The sequence below is a fragment of the Mauremys mutica genome, chromosome 5, assembly GCF_020497125.1.
Source record: "Mauremys mutica isolate MM-2020 ecotype Southern chromosome 5, ASM2049712v1, whole genome shotgun sequence".
In the NCBI taxonomy this organism is placed as follows: Eukaryota; Metazoa; Chordata; order Testudines; family Geoemydidae; genus Mauremys; species Mauremys mutica.
Window position 1 is genome coordinate 44,521,518 of NC_059076.1, and position 11,261 is coordinate 44,532,778.

At 38.5% G+C, this 11,261-nt stretch overlaps 1 protein-coding gene across 2 annotated transcripts in view; it reads right to left on the reverse strand.

The window, feature by feature from the left end:
- The window catches only part of NDNF (neuron derived neurotrophic factor), a 43,426-nt gene extending 32,165 nt beyond the window's left edge, over positions 1-11,261 (reverse strand). Inside the window, exons 1-2 of one of the 2 annotated variants that reach the window (XM_045019118.1) lie at positions 11,148-11,257; positions 3,303-3,431 (exon numbers count right to left, since the gene is read on the reverse strand). The gene's annotated coding sequence lies outside the window, so the exon portion shown is untranslated. Of the gene's footprint in view, positions 1-3,302; positions 3,432-11,147 lie in introns of both variants that reach the window. The other variant, XM_045019119.1, reaches the window with a different exon arrangement.

The following is an 11,261-nucleotide window of genomic DNA, read 5'->3' on the forward strand; positions in this document are numbered from 1 at the left end:
TTCCGGGCTGGAGCATGGCACTTGGCATACAAACAGGGAACCTAGTTTAGCTAGGAGCTGAGCTGATCCTCCACTGGCACTGCTCATAGGTTCAATGCCTGGGGGCAAGAATAGTTCCACTGGCTTCAACAGGCCTGCTCTTAGCCTGGTCCTGCAACACTCCTAACTCACTCCCTTCCGACCCGTGTCCATAGAGCAGCCCACTGGCTCACTAATATATAGTTAAATATACCCTTGCTGCACCTCTCCCAGGTTGGTAAAAGATCATGATTAGCATTGTCATGAATAGGATCCCCCTTGTACAGACGAGGCACAGAGAGGTTAAGTGATTTGCCCAAGGTCACACAGTAAGTCACTAAGGGAGGCATGTTTCATTTATAGCACTGTATAAATAATGATGGAAGGAAACCCTCATTTGTAAAAAAGCTGAGTAGACTCAAATCTATTAAAGGTTGTGGGTGTTTGGAGACATGCTTTTACTTCAGTCTAATAAGGACATGGGGACCAGCTGTGAAGTTTAGAAGTTGACCTCAGTTCTGATCTGAGCTCTTTTACCCCTTCCCAATATTCTGGGTTGATCAGTTCTGGAGCTTTGGCTCAGACCCATCTCTAGAAGAGCTGTATTGATCTAGACTGATATGAAAGTTTGGGATAGCAACATTACTCAAGAGTGGCAAAACAATGAGTTATCCCAAATGAGTGCCAAAAAAAATTATACCACACCACACTGGCATGGGTTCTGCATATGCCAGCGAGAAAAAAAAATCCAACAGCTCTTTTAGAAATATGAATCTCTATTTTCCAATGATATATAACTAAGCCCCTACTTAACTTGCAATATTGCAGAATCTGCAATATTAGGCTTCCATCTCAATTTTGACAGTGGGAGCCCCTGCTTTCAGCCCTGGGCAGCCAACAGCAGAAAAAAAAATCTCAGAAAAATAAGGGAATTCATTACTGCAAACAATAAGGTCCATAATTATTTTTCTGCAATTTTCCATGGCTTGTCCACAATTCAGCTGCAATTTTTTGACTGTCATCCCACAATTTAAGTAGGGCCTTATATATAACTGAGATAGAAATGAGTTGTATATCAAGATGTCAGACTTGAAAAGGACTATTATTCATCCTGAAACTCAGGCCAGTGTTGCTTGGGGAGTAAATTGCAAATTGGGGTAAAAGAGGAAACATTGCTCTAGTTTTTTTACAAAGTGAGATCGATTTGAAGCTGCTCAGGTTGCTGGAATGTTAGGAAACATCCCAGAAGAGATGGATGAGTAAGAAAAGAGCAGGTGAGGTAGTCAAGAGTCCATGATAAATGGAATTTATCACATTGATGTCACAACTAGAGACAGCTTTGGCATTTGTGAAAGGAAGCACATGGCTCACTATTATTTATTGGGGGCAGTAATGTGAAAGAGAATCTGTATTGCTTTTTCTTGGTAATTTATTCTTGAACTGCTGCAAACATATTTAAACTAATCACTAGTAATAAAAAAGTCTGCTACTGATTTTTCCTAAAGATCAGTTTATTCATTCTCATTCCTATGCCCGCCCACATTTTGGCCTTTGGAGTACACAAGCCATGGATTTTTGGGGGGAGGATTGGAATGTAAATCTAGGGGCAGATCAGAGTATAAATTATATTCCCAGGGAGGTGAGCTGGTGTAAATATTATAATAGAAAATTCAGTGCTCTAGGGGCCAATTCTGCCAGATAGTTGCTAAAGACACTAGGACTGCTGCAAACTTCCTCGCACCTGGCTACCTGAAGGTTATATAATTCTTCTACTACTGGTAGAATTCTTGCAAGGGGTAGCTCAAAAATACAAAACATGGGATTAAGAAAAAGGCCCCTCCTAGAGCCTTGGTCAAATCATTGACCTTTTCTCCCTTAGTTTCCCTATTTAAAAACTGAGATAATATTTATCTGATTCACATGGTGGGTAGCAACAGGCATTCATAATTAATTTGTGACTGTAGAAAAGCTAAAAGTCACCAGAATTCATATACAGCCCTGCAGGGACTCCAAGACCCCCTCTTATTTTGACAATTGCTCTTGGAAAAGGAAATCTTTTCCAATAATGGCAAATCTGCCAGAATCTCAGATCAAGTCAGACAGACTTCACTTCTGCCTCAGGGATTCAGGTGGCCTAATGATCTCTCACTGATGGACGCCTGCATGCACACTTTTTATGTAAAATGAGTCAGTTAAATTGGGGGAGTGTATAAAGAATGATCTCACTAACCCTCTCCTAAACCATCAGGGCAGCTCTGAACATACTGGAGTGATCTCTGATCAGAGTAGGGGCAGCAGTTACATTTGTGAAGATAGCAGCAACATATTTTTAGAGCCTGCCCAAAATGCTAAGGCTGGCTTTGATTTTGCTTCTCTGTGGTCAATAGTAGTAAAATATTGCTTGGGGGGTGGGGAGGGGGAAACAAAACAAAAAAACCCACAGTTCATGAGATTGTGTTATATGCACAAACAAGCAGACTATTTTTAACCTGAGGACAATTTTTAGTGCTATTGTTCTTGGAGTGTATGACTATTTGTGATTTCAGTGGAAGTAAGATAACACACAAGGGATGTGATTTGCTGGGAAGAACAAGATTTCTAAGTTTTAGATGTTGAGCTGTTGAGCATTCATTCAGTTGAGCATTCTTTCAGTCAGGGAACAGAAAATTAATACCATGTGACTTATCTGACCAACTGCAAATATCTTAAAATCGTGTATATTTGCAATAAGTGCATGGAGTAGATTGCCAGCTCTCTGAAACAGGAACTGACTTTTTATTATTTACTAGACTAGAGTTCTTAGATGCTGCCATCATAAAAATGTATTAATTATTGTCATAAAAAGAGTAAGAGTTCAGAAATACATCTATTGAATAAAATTGAACAAATACCTTTGAGAAAATGTCAATCGGCATTTGAAAATTTCAAAAGCAGAGAAAGAGGCTGAATTTATCCATTAAATAATTCATTGCAAATTGTTTTTTCAGTGTTAATTTACCTAAAAGGCATTTTCCAAAAGAAATTTAACACCCATGCTTGCAGTGACAATAGTTTTTTCCCCAAAGTGTGTTGTCTAGCATCTAAATGAAAGCTAAGTAGCTACTGAAGGTCTATTATGTCAATTATCCATAGATTAAAATTTTCTAAATATATGTTGACAAAACAGAAACACTTACAGTCTGGTGTGCCAACATTCAGCAAATTAAAGATTCCCCAAGTAACCATTGGGATGGCAGACTAACAAATTCTGACCATAAGGGCAATTAGAGGATTTTTAACTGTACCTGTCAGTCCATTATGAGGTGCTTTGGGAATGCTTCATGGACCATCAAGGTTTGCTGCCATACCACCTCAGGCTGCGATCACCCCATCACATGAGCAAAGCAGGTCCAAGTGGAGGCCTCCATAGAAATCTAGGAAGTGGAGTTTGAGATTCTCTAGTTGCCACTTTTCTAACTCAGCAGAGAACTAGTGCTCTGGTATGTCTAAGTGGGACCATCCTTCTGGCTACTGTTGTCTTTCACATGAGTCATAAGCTGAAAGACCTTGTGATGGCACTTTTCACTAGAATAGAAGTGTTAATGGTAGTGTCCTAAATACATTTTACTTTGATAATTATATTGGCTTACTTAAGGTTGTCCTGTAGTTTCAATTGCATAAGACAGACATCAGCTTTCTTTCCTCAACTGTTGTGTGGCTTAAAGTATGACGACTTGCATGCACCTGACAGGTGGTTGCATTTCAGAGATGGATGAAATGATGGCCTCTGTATACACTGCATAAGTTTTAATCAGATTGGTAAATTTGTTGAGTTATTTGGATCTTTGCAGTAGTTACACTGCCACTTTGACAACTCAAATCCTCAAAGAGCATAAAGCAATGTGTCTAACAACCACTACAATCAATGGCAGGACTATAATATTTCTATCAATGTTGTCTTGGATCTACTGTCATTTCAATTATGGTTTCTTATAGATTTTAATGAGACACATTTTATTTTCTCCAACAAGAACAAGAAAAAAAATCAAAAGCTTATGCAGCAGTTTGAGCACAGCTTGTGATTCAACAGAATATTTATACTGCATTGCTTAAATGCATTGGTGTGAGTAAAGGTCAGGATGAAATGAGAAGACTCAGCAGCAAACAGTGATTTATGTACATTTAAGACACACCCAATAAGCCAAATCCAGCTGTGGTTTAAAATGGCATGTTAACATTTAAATCAATGGAGTTAAACCACTTTATACGAGGGCTGTTTTTGATTCTTTATCTGGGGCTGGTTTTGGACTCATTATCCAATCTGTTAATAAAATGTGGACAATATGTATATACATGTTTTATTTATTTGGGACACCATTTAAAGTCTCTTCATGTAGCTAGTTTTATATCTACAGTATATTCACCCTAAAATCCTACTGTATTATGAACTGATTAATATAAACACTAAAATATGGTTTATTAAATCAGACTAGTTAACACAGGGCTGTCACATCTCAACTGAACAACATCTATTGTGAAAAGAATGTGTGGGTATTTGTTTTAGCTTGCCAAATCTGAATAATAGTATAAAACCAGATCAAAGATGAGTGGCTTCACTGTAAAATCCAAAATCTGCATGTGCAAGGTAATGAGAAACAGGGCTCCCTCATGTTCCAAGCACTGTTTCTCAATCTTAATTACACTCTGAAGGGAAGAAAAAAAATGCATTATATCAAGCTATTTAAAAAAGATTAAACGATTTTCTGGATAATAAATTGTCTATGAATCATTTAAATGATTTCACGTACACAATGGCCCCATTAAAATTTGATGTAAGATTGTGTATTGCTCTAGTTAAAACATGCGAGTTTGTAAAAGGTGAGAAGGGTGTGAGAATTCAGTGCACTAAATAAGACGTGTAGTCCACTTTGATCCTGAGCACTTGTTCTTTAATTTTGATGGAACTAGATTCCCGCATAGAGCTACTTCAGGCCACGATTCCTATTGTACTTTCTCCTTTGTTAATTTTCTTCTTAAGCCCTTTGTCCAAAGCTGTTTATGTAGGTTATTATTTGAAGTATATGTATCATGTATTCTTGTAGTGGCCAATAAATTGATTTCTTGGGTCAGATATTCAGACGTGGCATTTAAAATTGTATCCCAAACTGTTTGTCTAATTTGTGTGTACCCAAAACCCAAGTTATGAACTTTCACGCAAAACTTGTTACCTGACATGTGCAAATGCAGCCTGCATACACAAGTTTGACTTTTTGCATATGAAAAATCTTAAATGTGAAAATGACATCTACAGTTCTGAGGCCCCAACCTAAGGCCCCCTTAAACATTTCCCTCCCTCTCTATATATGGTTTTAACTTAATATGTATAGGTAAAAAAAACAAACAAAATCAGAATAGTTTTAAACTACTGGGGATTTGGTTTTATTTTATATTTTATTTTATGACTCAGAAGGAATAGCTATTGTATAGAACCTATGACACCGCAAAGGCATTTGTGACACTCTCAAGGCCAAGGAGTATCAATCTGTTACCTGTTAATGGCATTAAAGGCTATATATTGCCTTCAGTCTGTGCATGGAACTTCCATTGATCTCAAGGCAATATATGGTCCTTAGGCATCTTGAACTGCCATTTTAAGACCATTTGGTAACTCCAGTGACATTGGGAAAACAGTTTGAAAACCGACCTCATCAGAACTGCATAAAAGTATCTGGAATTAACTAGTGAAGGCCTTTTTCTATCATAATTTCCCCAGAAAAACCAGGATCCACAAGGGATCATTTAGTGCCTAGACCACAGGTAATGAAATTCAGAATTATTAGGAGGATTAACATTTCTATACAATATCACCATAAATGTATATAGCACTTTATAAGATAACACTGAAACTACATTGATCAAACTCTCGTGACAGGATTATTTAATTCATGAGTAACTATGCTTGAGAAAATCTTCACACATGGTCTGGAAGGAACAGCTTATTTTATGCATAACACCAAAAAAGAACCTAAAGGAAAATAGCTGGTTATTGGCCAGATCCTGGAAAATGAGGTAACGTTATTGTCTTTGTCTGGAGCAATTATTATTGACATGGAGCAATAGAAGACGACAAGCTGGTATCATGACTAGGGATTATCCTAGTGACTGAAAATAAAAGAAAGTGGCCCCTGGGCTTCAGCCTTATTTGTTTTAATTCAAATTCTGCATTATTAACTTTAGAAACTACAAAACACAGCTAACTTAGGCATGATAGAGCATGTGGCTTCTATAAAAATAATAACTAGCAGCTATAAAGCACTTAGATCAAAGAGTGTATCCATCTATGTTAACTTAGATGTCCTACTTTTTTCTCACCCAAGCGCTCCCAGTGGGTGTAACAACTAATTACAACATTTCATGTGTGTTAGACATTCATTTATGCAGGAAAAGGACAGAAAGGTATGACATACCAGTTAGCAAATTACAGCAAAGGCATTGTTGAAGAGGAAAGCTACTGCTTTAAGATTGAATTCAGAGATACAAATACAGAGCCAAATGAACATACTTCTGGTTGTTATGAGCAGCATCTGACTAACATCTCGACAAACTGAAGTAAACATAATATGAAAAGCATTACACACAAATACAGTAGATGACCAGCAAGGGTCTGTTTTTTAAAGATATTTGGACCCTATTCTCAAAAGCATCTAGTTGCCTAGCACCCATTGAAATCTGAGTTTTAGTGCCTAGGTGCTTTTGAAAATCCCCCTAGGTGCCTAAATATCTTTAAAAATCTGGCCACAAGTGCCTTTCAAGCCATGGTGCTTTGTGCAGAGTTCACCACATGGTTGAAACTTTTCATTTCTCTCTGAGGTGTTGGTTTACATCACACTTTCCCCATACAACAGGGATTTACTATTTTTCCTTTTGAAAAGTTGCATATTAGTTCCTTTCTGACATCTAACACTTAAAAAAGGAAAAATAAGTGGAGAGAAGTGTTATAAACCAAGGAGAGCTGCTGTTATAAGAGTGTCATGGATGTCATGGAACTGTAAAGAGAACCTGGGGTTATTCATGCAAAGCCTGCTCCGGATGTTTCTGGATTCTGGAAAGCCTCTTCTGGAAGTTTGGGCTACAGAAAGATATTTTAGATGCTTTTGAACTTTGGAATTTGTGTCTAACAGCTTTCAGTTTTAGAAAACTCATTCTAGGTAGCTTCAAATGAGGCTGAAGCTACTTATTGGTACCAAATAATTCTCCCATAAAAGACTCCCAGCGGTGCAATCCTAATCTGAATGGCACTGGGTCCAATCTAGGTCCCAGGAAAATTTGTTGCCATGGAATCAGATAAAACAGAAAGATTAAACATTGATTGCTTGCTTAAATGCCAAGCCTAAAATAAGCCTTAGAACTAATGGGCCAAATTCTGCTCTCAGGTACTCAGAGCAACTCCACTGATGTTAGAAGAGTTACATAAGGGTAATAATTCAGAAATACTGGCTAAATTCTATTCTATCCTATTATAATGTTGTATAACTGGTGTACAGTCATTCCTCCTTATCTTGAAGTATTCTTAGGACAGGTCACTACACATTATACTGGGGGGAAGGGGGGGGCGTAATCTCATTGTTGGCTACACCACCCATATTGAAGATAAGCATAATGCCTTCCCAGGCAAACTGTTTACACTATTCAGTAATGTATTAAGTTAGTTATTTGGTTACCTGGATAACAAATGTGCTTCTGAAAAGGTTTGAGACAGTTCTGTGGGCTGCCATGGGTACCTGCATAGCATATACTGAGGTACCCGGTGGCAGTGGTGTGTGAATGTATCTGTGGTTTCTGAATACACATTATTATTCTTTTGGAAAAAGTTGACAAACATGCTTAATAGACAATCACACTTAATCCTTGTTTTCTTTCCCACACTTAAAGGTTTGAATAACTTTTTTGTTAAGCACTGTAAGCTTAGGGCTGGTTCCTTTCCCTCCTTCCCAATGGTATATTTCTCTCTCTAACCCATTAAGCAAGCTTCCCAGTGCACCGACTTTAGACATATTTTATAACTAAGGTGTTTGATGTTATTTTAAATGGTTGGCCGTGAAGTGGGAGCGGGACACATTTAAGAATGAACACAGCAACTTTTCAGCAGGCCCCCTCACCCCCAAACTAGAGATTAAAAAAAAAAAAACACCAAAAAGAGGGTTGAAGCAGACAAACACGGGTGGCTGCAGAAAAGCATTTCTTTCTCAGATAGGAAAGTTTAACCCCGATGGAGTTGTCCATTAAAGGCAAGCATATCTAAAAAAGTCAGAACTGTCGTTCAGTTTAGCTCTGTGACACGAAAAATTCAGTGCAGATCTGTTCTACATCCTATTTTATCAGCTTTTCCAGCAACCTCTTCGGAAGAGCTTTATCCATCAAAACAACAGCTCCATCTAGTGGGTTATCATAAAATAGTCAAAATAGCACAGGGGTAGCACTTTTTTCTAAGGGCCAAATCCGGGCCACAATGCAGTTGATGATTATTTTACTATCTGATTTGTTGAGAGCAAGATTTTGTCATGAGAAAAATTCTAACAAACAGCTTTCCATTTTTAAGTCATATTTTAATTGTTCACTATATTTTCATATAACTAAAGTATTCTTTTCACAGCTTGTAATCTGTGTGTGTAATTATAAAAGCATAAAAAGATATTATAAAAGCATTCCCACCACCTAAACATTTAGATCTTGCAAGACAAAGTCACAAATAAGCTTTGGTAAGAAAGTCTCCCTCTTTATGCAACATGAAAATAATCTATACAATGATCTTAAAGCATTTTGAAAATATTAAATACACTTTACAACATCCCTGTGAGGCAGGTATTATCATTTTACTGATGGGGAAAATGAGGCACAGAGCATGTAAGTGACTTGCTTCAGGCAACACAAGTCAGTGACAGTATCAGGAGTGGAAACCATTCCCAGTTGCCTACTCTAGCCTCTAGAAATTCGGCCTCTCTGTATAACTAAGAATCACCTAATGGGACAAACAGATATTCCAGAGAGAGTTTCCAGATTTGTTCTTAAGACTGTTGTTATAGTTGTGAATTCTGTGATCGGACATTGAGTCAGTGTTTAGTTACTATTACGTATATTTTGCTGAATTACTTACAGAAGCTATTTCAAGGATCTGTGCTTCCTGTCTTAAATTAATGGAAGTTAAAAGCCAATGCAGAAGATTACAAATTAATTCTAAATTGAAAAAACACTTCACTGACCTTATTGGCCAGGAAATCAATAACTAATATTTGATCTGTAATATTTCCCTCCCTGTTTTTGCCCAATACAGTGTATCCGGGTACATGTGCAAATCCAAAGAATACACAGTCATGTAACAACTAGAAAAATTAGACTATATGGATACCCACCACACCAGCAATCTTTTCTTAGTTAAAAAAAAAAAAAAAGAACATCATGTATAGGAATAAAGCAGTAGCCCTTTAAATAGTTTCCTGAGCCCTCTAGTGGAGCTCACTGTGTTCTATGTGATGGGAGCCACCAGAAATCAGCCAAAGCAACAAGATGCATATAGCTAAGCCTTGCATGTTCATGTATAGTTAGCAAACATTGTTAATGGAGTTTTCCCTTATTATTAATGTTTCATAAAAAACAAAAGAGAGAGAAATTCTATTTACAGTTGCCTGGGGGAAGCTCCGCAGCACACCAGAGGATATTCAAAACAGATTTATTTGGAAATCCTGATAACAGTGAGGATTGCTAGAAGATGGACATTTAGCAAAGACAACTGGAGTAAGAACTGAAGAGGTGTGTGTGGTCTTATGGAGAACCATGGTAATGGATATTCCTTAAGATATTAAGAAATCTGTGTACACACACAACCAAAGTCCTAAAGACTAGCAAGGAATGGACAGGATAAACTTATTGAATCCTTCCTCTCATTTTTATAATACTGATTGCAGGAGCACAGAAAATCAGATTCATCCTGTATATCTGGTTTAAGAATATTCTTGAACTAAAAGCCTGGAAAAACTGGAATCATCTACTTAAAGATAAGTTAATCTATGTAGAGTCACTGTAAGCATTTTTGGACAGGCCAGTGAAACAATTTTTCATGCCTGATCAGTTTGCCTTCCTATCTTCATACCCAGCAAACATAACCAACATTTGTCCATTGTAAACACCACTAGACCTGAGGATTTTGAAGATGGTTATCAAGATGATTCTTTGGGACACCCCAACATTTAATCAACCTACTTTAATATAAAAATACACATGCAAGAATGTTCATGAGCCCCAAACTACCTATTGCAGGAGAATTGGAGTCCAAGCAGCTAGGGGTAGGGTCCATACAAACATGACAATCTTTTAAAAAACATTTGTAAGGGAGAATTATCCAAATAAGCCAGGTCTGGGAGACCACTGCAGGTTGTGCACGCCTTCTGGCGACTATAAGCACTAATACAGCTGTATGCAAACATGCATTGCTAAAATTAAGCAGTGAGGAAGCATTATTATTATAATACCCATTTTACAGTGTAGGAAAGATTAAACTCCATGAACAAGGCTGTAGATAGAGTACATGTCAAAGCGGGGGTGGAGGTTAAAATGTAGGCATCCTTTTGTTTTTCGGACCATGCTCTGTTCACGAGACCACACCAATCCTCGTGTTGTTGAGCTGCCTTTCTGGAAGCAGGCTTGGAGTGACCTTAGTCTCACCGGTGGCAGCTTGGGCAGCAGTGCTGCTCACAGGGGTGAGGTTCCTCACCCAAATCAAGGGACTCGCATCTGTAGATTCAACAGTCCCCAAAGGGCAGTCCTGCGTGGTTGTGTGACAGAGTGCTGTACTCACCACAGTTATGGCACCTCCTCCTGGGCATTCTGGGGAATAGCTCACCAGGTTGACACCTCTCCCCATGGTTGAAAGCCATCACTCCATCTCTGTCTCTTTCTCTTCAGCCCCTCTCTTGCTTCAGGAGCTGCTGTGGCCTCTTTGTGACTCAGTCTGCCTATGCATTACCCCACTGGTGTTTGGGGAACCCAGGCCTGCCCTCTACTCCAGGTTCCAGCTCAGGGATCCTCTAGTCAGCAGTCAAGGTCTGTTCCACCCTGTACCTTGCTGTATTTCCCTGAACCCTTTCCTAACCTACCTGCATTTCCTTCCTTCTCTGGGGCCTGCCAGCTTCACTGTTCCCTCCTCCCAGGAAGCAACTGCAGCCTGCACATTTCTGCAGCCTCTCAAATACTCCTCCCTCTTTCCAGGG